Below are 11,287 nucleotides of genomic sequence, written 5' to 3'. Positions count from 1 at the left end.
TCTCTTTTGCAGAAGTCGGCAATGTATGTGATTGAGGTTATTCAATAATTAGAAACAGTGGTTGTTCAATGGCAGCCAGAAGGAGTTATTGAGTTTGGATTGCGGTGGCTGTGGATTGCAGTACAGTATGTTGGGTAGGCAATGTGATTCAGATCCTGCGGTAGGACTCTGTTCGTCAGATGGTGTGAAAGTCACACATGAAGCTGGAACTGATGATATGGGGAAGGTGTACTGTAAATAACCAAGGGTTCACTGTGTTTGTTAAGAGACGAAAGCACGCACACATGCCGGGGCGGACTGGGACAAAAATTCATGCTAATTCGGAGGCCTCTCTGCTTTCTTCTTTTCCCAATTGCACTTGACTGCAGCAGCAGCAACTGTCTGTGCTGCTAAGCCAGCGTTTCCCAAACTCGGTCCTGGTGACCCCAAGGGGTGCACGTTTTGGTTTTTGCCCTAGCACTACACAGCTGATTCAAATAATGAACTCATTATCAAGCTTTAATGTGGGAGTAATGATTACTACATCGTGAACACAAAATGTATAAATCCCTTATAAATGGTTTATTACAGAACCTTAAAATAAAGTGTTACCCATTCTAGTTGTGAATGAATAAACACATACACTCAGTGCCAGTTTATTAGGTACACTCATCTATGCCCTTTGCCTCCAGAACATCCTGAATTCAGCGGGGCATGGAAACGTTGCTCAATTGGTATCAAGGGACCTAATGTGTGCCATTACACCACCGCCACCACCCTGTACCATTGACACCAGGCAGGATGGGTCCATGGACTCATGCTGCTTACGCCAAATCCTGACTCTGCCATTAGCATGATGAATCAGGAACTGGGATTCGTCAGACCAGGCGATGTTTTCCACTCCTCAATTGTCCAGTGTTGGTGATTGCGTTCCCACTGGAGCTGCTGCTTCTTGTTTTAGCTGATAGGAGTGGAACCAGGTGTGGTAGTCTGCTGCAATAGCACATCCGTGACATTGACCGACGAGTTGCGCGTTCCGAGATGCCGTTCTGCACACCACTGTTGTACTTCGCTGTTATTTGCCTGTTTGTGGCCCGCCTGTTAGCTTGCACGATTCTTGCCATTGTCCTTCGACCTCTCATCAAATAGCTGTTTTCACTCACGGACTGCCGCTGACTGGATGTTTTTTGTCTGTCGCACCATTCTCGGTAAACCCTAGACACTGTCATGTGTAAAAAGCCCAGGAGGCCGGCCGTTTTTGGAACCGGCACGCCTGGCACCGACGATCGTACCACGTTCAAAGTCGCTTAGGTCACTCTTTTTGCCCATTCATACGTTCAATCACACAGTAACTGAATGCCTCGATGTCTGTCTGCCTGCTTTATATACTGCCACGTGACCCTGTCTGTAGGAACTAACCATTTTGGTGAATGGGGTGGTGTACCTAATAAACTGGCCATTGAGTGTATATTAGACAAATAAGAAAATCACTGAATAAATGCCTCATAGATAAATATTGGCTCATATAATACCTTATAAAAGCTTAACTATATATTTCAAATGAGTGCCTGTCATTTGTTCCCCCTGCCCACTTAGCTAAATGTTTAAATATTAGGCGACATATAATTCAATAGAATAAAACAGAGATAGAAGGAGAGAGAGAGACTGCCAGTTCCTTAATAACCTCTAAAAGTCTATGCCGTTGGGGGGGACAGTCAAAAAATTGCTGAAGTATCTGTCCTATATCTAGGAGATAAGAAATCTCAGGAAATAGGACACATATTTAACTCCTTATTTTATTGGCACAAAACTACCTCCATACTTCCGTTCATTTGAATTCAGATGAGTCCCGTGACACTTGTGGGGGGTCGCAGAGCAACGGACGCTACAGACATTTTCGTGAGAAGACTGATTTTCGGAACGTCTCATGGTCTGACAAACACCGCTGTAGGTCGGCCACTTTCCACCGCAGATGCGGAAGGCCGACATAGGTGGATGCAGTGGATTGAGACGCAGCCAATGCAAAAAAATATCTCTAGCTTAAACTGACAGATTTGACATTACTTAGATTGACAAATGGGTGTGTCAATAGACTCTTAATGAATGTTTTGGCTGTATAATACAGCCAATGGCTACATTTAGGAACTGGCAGTCTCTCTGTCTCTCTCCCTCTCTCTCTGGTTTCTTCTATTGAATTCAATATAAAACCTTTTGTGTTTGTCATAGAATGATGCCGGGACTAGTTTATGTGGATGTGGATAGATTTCCAGCGTTGTGCTTTGTTTGACAGTATGCGTATCTTTCTGCCAAGAAGTGACAGGCCTTTCAGCGAATGAAACAGGCGGGAAATAGGCGGGACTTTCCAGCCTCCAGTGGCAGTGGCTATGTAATGTAATCCGACACCAGAGTCTGTCATTACTACAGCTCATAAACTAGCAGCATCGGCCTCAAGCCTTTTTTACATTTTATCCATGATCTTGGCTGACTGCTGACAGAGAGTCAGATCAGGTCTCTTTGCTAATGCGCTTTTGACTTTGAATGTTAATTTTTGAGTGAACTCAGCTCAGCCTATCAGAAAACCGGGCCAGCCCATCTTGTTAGGGGGGGCCGGCCATTGCCCACTGATCTGGCAAATGCTCAAATGTATTATTATGACAACAGAGAAATTGTGCAAAGATCATTGAAACAAATCTTAACAGGACCAGACCACCCAAAAAAAAGATTTTGCCTGAATTGCCAAATGGCCAATCCGCATGCATACACCCTATAAGAGTGTAAATGAGGCAGCATTGTTTCAGTCAGACTTCAACAGACACATCTTGGATGTCAGGTTTCAGATGTGGTTGTCTTCCCTACCTTAGTTGAATGGACTGACTGTAAATCATTTACATTTTTAGTCATTTAGCAGACGCTCTTATCCAGAGCGACTTACAGTTAGTGAGTGCATACATTTTCATACTGGCCCCCTGTGGGAAATGAACCCACAACCCTGGCGTTGCAAGCGCCATGCTCTACCAGCTGAGCTACAGGGGACTGATCACTGTGTATAAGAGAGTTCACTAAATGACCAAAACGTTCAATGTAAATCTGTCACAAGTCTCATCTACATCACAGAAACCTGACATCTGCTGGGTAGGCCTAGTCTGGCCAGACTGACTTAGGATCAGCTAAAGCAGTGTTTGACCACTGATGTTTCTTTTTCTGAATATGTAATATATGAAATCCAGGGCTGTGCTTTATAATTCTGAATATAATCCCTAATCCGAAATGTGTCCAATCCTGTAACCTGTGAGACCTGTCTTAACTAAAGACGTTGATGAGCTCTGTCAGTGAGTAGGCCCATGTCATAATTACTGTTCAGGCATTTCATACAATAGAAATTCATATGCAATGAGCACCATAATTCATTGGACAGTGACCATGTTTTTGTTATTTTGGTTCTGTACTCTAGCACTTTGAGTTTGAAAGGATACAATGACAATGAGGGTGAAGTGCAGACTGTCAGCTTTAATTTGAGGGTATTTTCATACATATCAGATGAACCGTTTAGAAATTATAGAAGCTTTTGTACATGATCACCCCCATTTTCGGGCATCAAAAAACATTGGACAGTTTAACATAATGTAGAATAAAGTAATCATTGTTAATATTTGGTCGCATATCCTTTGCATGCAATGACTGCTTGAAGTCTGCGATGCATCGACATCACCAGACGCTGGGTATCTTCCCTGGTGATGCTCTGCCAGGCCTGTACTGCAGCCATCTTCAGTTCCTGCTTGTTTCGGGGACTTATTGCCTTCAGTCTCCTCTTCAGCATGTAAAATGCATGTTCAATTGGATTCAGATCCGGTGATTGACTCGGCCAGTCAAGGATTTTCCACTTTTTGGCCATCAAAAACCCCTTCGTTGCTCTAGCAGTATGTTTAGGGTCATTGTCTTGTTGCATGATGAAGTGCCGTCCAATGAGTTTGGAGGCATTTGGTTTTATCTGAGCAGATAAAATATTTCTGTAGACTTCAGAATTCATTGTTCTACTTCTGTCTGCAGTCACATCATCGATTAAGACAAGTGAGCCTGTTCCACTGGCAGCCATACAGTCCCAAGCCATAACACCCCCTCCACCATGTTTCACGGATGAGGTGGTATGCTTTGGATCATGGGCATTTCTTTTTTTTCTCCACACTTTCCTCTTTCCATCACTCTGGTACATGTTAATATTTGTCTCATCTGTCCACAATACTTTTTTCCAGAACTCTTGGGGCTCTTTTAGGTGCTTTTTAGCAAACTGTAATCTCGCCTTTCTGTTCTTCAGGCTTATCAGTGGTTTGCATCTTGTAGTGTTCCCTCTGTAGTCCTGCTGGTGTAGTCTTCTACGTATGGTAGACTTTGACACAGAGTGTTTTTGATCTGTTGGGCTGTTGTCAGGGGGATTTTCTTCACCATAGAGAGTATTCTCCGGTCATCCACTACAGTGGTCTTCCTCGGTCTACCGGGTCTTTTGACATAATTGAGTTCACCGGACTGTAAGTCGCTTTGGATAAAAGCGTCTGCTAAATGGCATATTATATTATGTTATTATATTGTTTTTTTGAACCAAACTGTTGACTTGGGCATGGCCAGGGTTTTTGCACTGTTCCTGATTGATTGATTTTCATTTCTGAGCCTTATGATGGCCAGCTTCATTTGCATCGACTGCTGTCTTCCTCATGTTGTCACACTTCAACAACAACCTCCAAAGGAAATAGCAAAGTCTAGAATCAATACTATTCATCAACAGCTCTCCTGCATTCACTAACGACACAAATTAATACACCTGCCTAACGACTCACATCTGTGAAGCCAATTTAACAAATACTTGTAGTACCTTAAAATGGGGGGACCATGTACAAAAGGTTCTGTCATTTCTAAACGGTTCATCTGATATGTATGAAAATACCCTCAAATTAAAGCTGACAGTCTGCACTTCACCCTGATTGTCATTGTATCCATTCAAACTCAAAGTGCTAGAGTACAGAACCAAAATAACAAAATAATGGTCACTGTCCAATGAATTATGATGCTCACTGTATGTCTATCTGAACAGAACTAATTACCTTTTTAATTATAAGCCTATGGTTACTAAGGAACTCACAATATTACACATTTATAGTATGGATCTAAAATCTGTCTGGTTATTCTGATGCCTGGCCCTTCCTCAGCTCAACACACATGCACATTTCCATCAAGCGTGTCCAGACAAGCAGGCGTACTATGGGTCTCCATTTGCCGGCATTCCCCCATCCCCCCTCCTTCACCCCCCTTTGTCTGCCAGGGAAGCAGAGGATTTTGGGATACATAAAGTGGCTTGCGAAATAATTCACCCCCCTTGGCATTTTTCCTATTTTGTTGCCTTACAACCTGGAATTAAAATTGATTTTTGGGGGGTTTGTATCATTTGATTTACCCAACATGCGTACCACTTTGAAGATGCAAAATATTTGTTATTGTGAAACAAACAAGAAATAAGACAAAAAAAAAAGAAAACTTGAGCGTGCATAACTATTCACGTCCCCAAAGTCAATACTTTGTAGAGCCACCTTTTGCAGCAATTACAGCTGCAAGTCTCTTGGGGTATGTCTCTATAAGCTTGGCATATCTAGCCACTGGGATTTTTGCCCATTCTTCAAGGCAAAACTGCTCCAGCTCCATCAAGTTGAATGGGTTCCGCTGGTGTACAGCAATCTTTAAGTCATACCACAGATTCTCAATTGGATTGAGGTCTGGGCTTTGACTAGGCCATTCCAAGACATTTAAATATTTCCTCTTAAACCACTCAAGTGTTGCTTTAGCAGTATGCTTAGGGTCATTGTCCTGCTGGAAGGTGAACATCCGTCCCAGTCTCAAATCTCTGGAAGACTGAAACAGGTTTCCCTCAAGAATTTCCCTGTATTTAGCGCCATCCATCATTCCTTCAATTCTGACCAGTTTCCCAGTCCCTGCCGATGAAAAACATCCCCACAGCATGATGCTGCCACCACCATGCTTCACTGTGGGGATGGTGTTCTCGGGGTGATGAGAGGTGTTGGATTTGCGCCAGACATAGCGTTTTCCTTGATTGCCAAAAAGCTCAATTTTAGTCTCATCTGACCAGAGTACCTTCTCCATATGTTTGGGGAGTCTCCCACATGCATTTTGGCAAACACCAAATGTGTTTGCTTATTTTTTTCTTTAAGCAATGGCTTTTGTCTGGCCACTCTTCTGTAAAGCCCAGCTCTGTGGATTATACGGCTTAAAGTGGTCCTATGGACAGATACTCCAATCTCCGCTGTGGAACTTTGCAGCTCCTTCAGGGTTATCTTTGGTCTCTTTGTTGCCTCTCTGATTAATGCCCTCCTTGCCTGTTCTGTGAGTGTTGGTGGGCGGCCCTCTCTTGTCAGGTTTGTTGTGGTGCCATATTCTTTCAATTTTTTAATAATGGATTTAATGGTGCTCCTTGGGATGTTCAAAATTTGGGATATTTTTTTATAACCCAACCCTGATCTGTACTCCACAACTTTGTCCCTGACCTGTTTGGAGAGCTCCTTGGTCTTCGTGGTGCCGCTTGCTTGGTGGTACCCCTTGCTTAGGGGTGTTGCTGACTCTGGGGCATTTCAGAACAGGTGTATATATACAGAGATCATGTGACAGATCATGTGACACTTAGATTGCACACAGGTGGACTTTATTTAGCTAATTATGTGACTTATGAAGGTAATTGGTTGCACCAGATCTTATTTAGGGGCTTCATAGCAAAGGGGGTGAATACATATGCACGCACCACTTTTCTGTTATTTATTTCTTAGAATATTTTTAAACAAGTTATTTTTTTCATTTCACTTCACCAATTTGGACTATTTTGTGAATGTCCATGACATGAAATCCAAATAAAAATCCATTTAAATTACAGGTTGTAATGCAACAATATAGGAAAAACACCAAGGGGGATGAATACTTTTGCAAGGCACTGTACTTCAGCCTCCTGCATGCCCTCCTTCTCCTCGGCGGATCCTGACCCCAAGTGCATGACGTGTAGGATATCACTTTAGCTGGAGAACAGGAAGAAAAGGAGAATGAAAAAACAGGAAGAGGAAGAAAAAACAACAACATTCAAGCTCCATTGCTCATTCTGCGCGAGAGAGATAGACAGAGAGACACGAAAAAACAAAAGGCAGCCACTGAAATTTGCATGGTGCTCAATTATACATTAGCGAACATCACTTGGCAATCTGTTCATATCAATTTAATTGGATTTTAATACTGCCTCTGATCTTGTTTTCTAATTAACAGCAGCGGCTGGCAATAAAGCAGAACCATGCACCCAGCAACACCTTTGATCCAGGCCATATGGAGTTCCTTAGAGCTCATTGGGAAGAAAATCAGGCACCTAAATATGGGCCTATGACAAGCCCAGCGCAAAGAGGGGAGGGGGGTAGTGGGTAGTTGGGCATGGGGGGTGGAACAGGAGTGTGTGTGTATGGGGTGTGGGTGGGATTGGGGGTTGTGTGTGTGTGTGTGTGTGTGTGTGTGTGTGTGTGTGTGTGTGGGTGTGTGTGTGTGTGTGTGTGTGTGTGTGTGTGTGTGTGTGTGTGTGGGTGCGTGCGTGCGTGTGTGTGTGTGTGCCAGGGGGCGGAGGGATAAGCGCGACCCCCAGATGGCCGGATATTGCTCCTGCTAGCGCCTTCATTGATTCATTTCTCTCCTGATTGGTTGTCATTACTGATAAATAAAACATCTTGGAATCAGATGCAAATCAGCTTCTGAGCTTTAGGGAAATGTTAATTGCTTTTTCAAATCTGTTTATTTCTACCCTTGTTGCCCTCAACTTTGGATTTGAGGAGGGACCTAATAGTACGATGGAAGGAATGAAGGAAGGATGGAGAGAGAACATTTGTTTTTTAATCTTCCCTCTCTCAGGCTTCAAGAGCAGAGATGTGAGTCGTTTGTCTCACTGGCTGAGCAGGAAGTGAGGATGGGGAACAATGCTCTGACCCATGACTATGTTATTCTAACTCTTATCACTGTCTATTGGAATGTGGCAAATACAGTGCCTTCAGAAAGTATTCACACCCCTTGACTTCTTCCACATTTTGTTGTGTTACAGCCTGAATTTAAATGGATACAATTTAGACGTTTTGTCACTGGCCTACACGCAATACCCCATAATGTCAAAGTGGAATTATGTTTTTCGAGATTTTTTACAAATTAATAAAAAATGTAAAGCTGAAATCTCTTGAGTCAATAAGTATTCAACTCCTTTGATATGGTAAGCCAAAATAAATTCAGGAATAAAAATCTGCTTAACAAGTTGCATGGACTCACTCTGTGTACAATAATAGTATTTAACATGATTTTTGAATGACTACCTCATCTCTGTACCCCACATATACAATTATCTGTAAGGTCCCTCAGTCGAGCAGTGAATTTCAAACACAGATTCAACCACAAAGACCAGGGAGGTTTTACAATGCCTCGCAAAGAAGGGCACTTATTTGTAGATGGGTAAAAATATAAAAAGCAGACACTGAATATCCCTTTGAGCATGGTGAAGTTATTAATGACACTTTGGATGGTATATCAATACACCAAGTCACTACAAAGATGCAGGCGTCCTTCCTAACTCAGTTGCCGGAGAGGAAGAAACCGTTCAGGGATTTCACCTTGAGGCCAATGGTAACTTTAAAACAGTTATAGAGTTTAATGGCTGTGATAGGAGAAAACTGAGGATGGATCAACAACATTGTAGTTACTCCACAATACTAACCTAATTGACAGAGGAAAAAGAAGGAAGACTGTACATAATACAAAATATTCCATAACATGCATCCTGTTTGCAACAAGGCACTAAAGTAATACTGCAAAAAAATGTGGCAAAGCAGTTCACTTTTTTCCCTGAATACAAAGTGTTATGTTTGGGGTAAATACAATACAACACATTACTGAGTACAACTCTCCATATTTTCAAGCATATTGGTGGCTGCATCATGTTATGGGTGTGCTTGTAATTGTTAAGGACTGCAGAGTTTTTCAGGATGTAAAATAAACGGAATGGAGCTAAGCACAGGCAAAATCCTAGAGGAAAACCTGGTTCAGTCTGCTTTCCACCAGGCACTGGGAGATTAATTCATCTTTCAGCAGTACAATAACCTAAAACACAAGGCCAAATCTACACTGGAGTACTGTGAATGTTCCTGAGTGCCTTAAATCTACTTGAAAATCTATGGCAAGACCTGAAAATGGTTTTCTAGCAATGATCAACAACCAGTTTGACAGAGCTTGAAGAATTTTGAAAATAATAATGGGCAAATGTTGCACAATCCAGGTGTGGAAAGCTCTTAGAGACTTACACAGAAAGACTCACAGCTGTAGGTGCTTCTACAAAGAATTGACTCAGGGGAGTGAATACTTATGTTACAAAGTATTGACTCAGGGGAGTGATACTCATTTTCAATACATTTGCAAACGTGTCTAAAAACATGTTTCACTTTGTCATTATGGGTATTGTGTGTAGATGGGTGAGAAAAACAATACATGTAATCCATTTTGAATTCAGGCTGTAACAACAACAACATGTGGAATAAGTCAAGGGGTATGAATACTTTCTGAAGGCACTGTACCAGCCAAACACCATGTCAGATTTTGGACAAAACATATCCAATCACCACATAGTATTTAAACACTGGTTTATTTGACAACTTAACAGACCACCTAAAGAGGTTGTGCAATATGTAATTTTTAGTTAATTTAATTAGTAAAATATATGTTTTACATTTTGATTCCATTACTTCATATATCGGCAATATACACATTTGGAAAAGGCAAATTTGGAAAGTCAAAAATCTAAAATATTCCTGATAGGAATGTCACTTTATGATTAATTTAGGAAAAAGTATTATGATAACTATTTCTTCATTCTAGATAACTTTAGTAAGCCATCCCTGATCTGTTAGCAAGCTAGGTAACATCAAGGTCTCCTTTCTCTCTAGCTTTGTCTAAAGTTGACAGAGCTGCAGTCATCTGTGTCTCTATGTCACTCACACTAATACTTCCCTTCCCTTCCCTCCCTTCATCATAATTCATTCACCTCGCTCCCTTTCTCTTTCTCTCTTAGTGTTTTTTCAAAATGCCGTGCTCTGAGCACGCAAATTGGAGCAAGGGAGGGTTCGGAGTTTGAGTCCAAATCATACTATGTGAAATGGAGGATGGAGGGAGCTTCAACTGAAAGTATGCAAAGAAATATGATGCAGACAATTACATTGATGGAAGTTACAATCTATCTGCAATATTAAAGCTGATCTACCCCCCGAAAAAAAAAGAAAAATAAAAAAAGAAAAAAAAAATGATGTAAACACATAAAAGATGACGCAACATTCCTTGAAATCAATGGCGACCATTATTTGACCTAAAGGGAGAGAAAATACACTCTGACTTCAAAATTAAATGTTGCCTATTCACATCTCATATGTTGCCTGACTACAATATTTTATCTTGCTACATTAATAAATACATGCTGTGTTAATTTTGGCATGTTTACCTTCCTACGTACCATAGATAGCAAGCCCATAACAAGTCAATTGGGCTAACTGGCTAGCTACTAGAACTGTTTGCTAGCCAGATAGCCACATAGAATTGTTAGCTAGCTACCCACGAAGAATTGACATCTATCTTCCATAATATTAGTTTTAGGCCTGTTACACTATCTGGTTTGCTACATTATTACGATTCACATGTAGCTGGCTCAAAGTTATGAAGTTAAACGGTTGATTTGTGCATATCTTGTTTCGTCTCTATTGCCATTGTTGTTGTCACGACTTCCTCCGAAGCTGCCTCCCCTCCTTGTTCGGGCAGGCTTCGGCGCTCGTCGTCACCGGCCTTCTAGCCACTGCCACTCCATATCTCATCATTCCATTTTTCTTGTCTTGTCAATTACACACACATGGTTCATATTCCCCTCATTAGTATGTGTTTAAGTGTTCCCTCTGCCCCCTTGTCCTTGTGGGTGATTGTTCATTGTGAGGATTAGTAGCTCGGTTGAGCTCAGTATTTTGTATTGCCGGGGTATTTTCCCTGTGTGCATGTTTGTTCCAGTGCGCCTGTTTTGCGCACTGGACTGGTTACGCTGGATTACGTAATAAACTCTGTATACTGTGATTTACCCTCCTGCGCCTGACTCCTTCAAATCACGCAACACAGTTGTCCTGTCTGGAAGACGGTTCAGTGAATGGGTACTGTAAGTCCATGGTAAGTCAATAGGGCTAACTGGCTAGCTAGCTAGCCACAAAGAATTGTTAGC

This window comes from Coregonus lavaretus (assembly GCF_964263955.1).
Source record: "Coregonus lavaretus genome assembly, chromosome: 18".
Lineage (NCBI taxonomy): Eukaryota > Metazoa > Chordata > Actinopteri > Salmoniformes > Salmonidae > Coregonus > Coregonus lavaretus.
The sequence above is the reverse complement of the archived record's forward strand: the minus strand, read 5'-3'. Positions refer to the sequence as shown.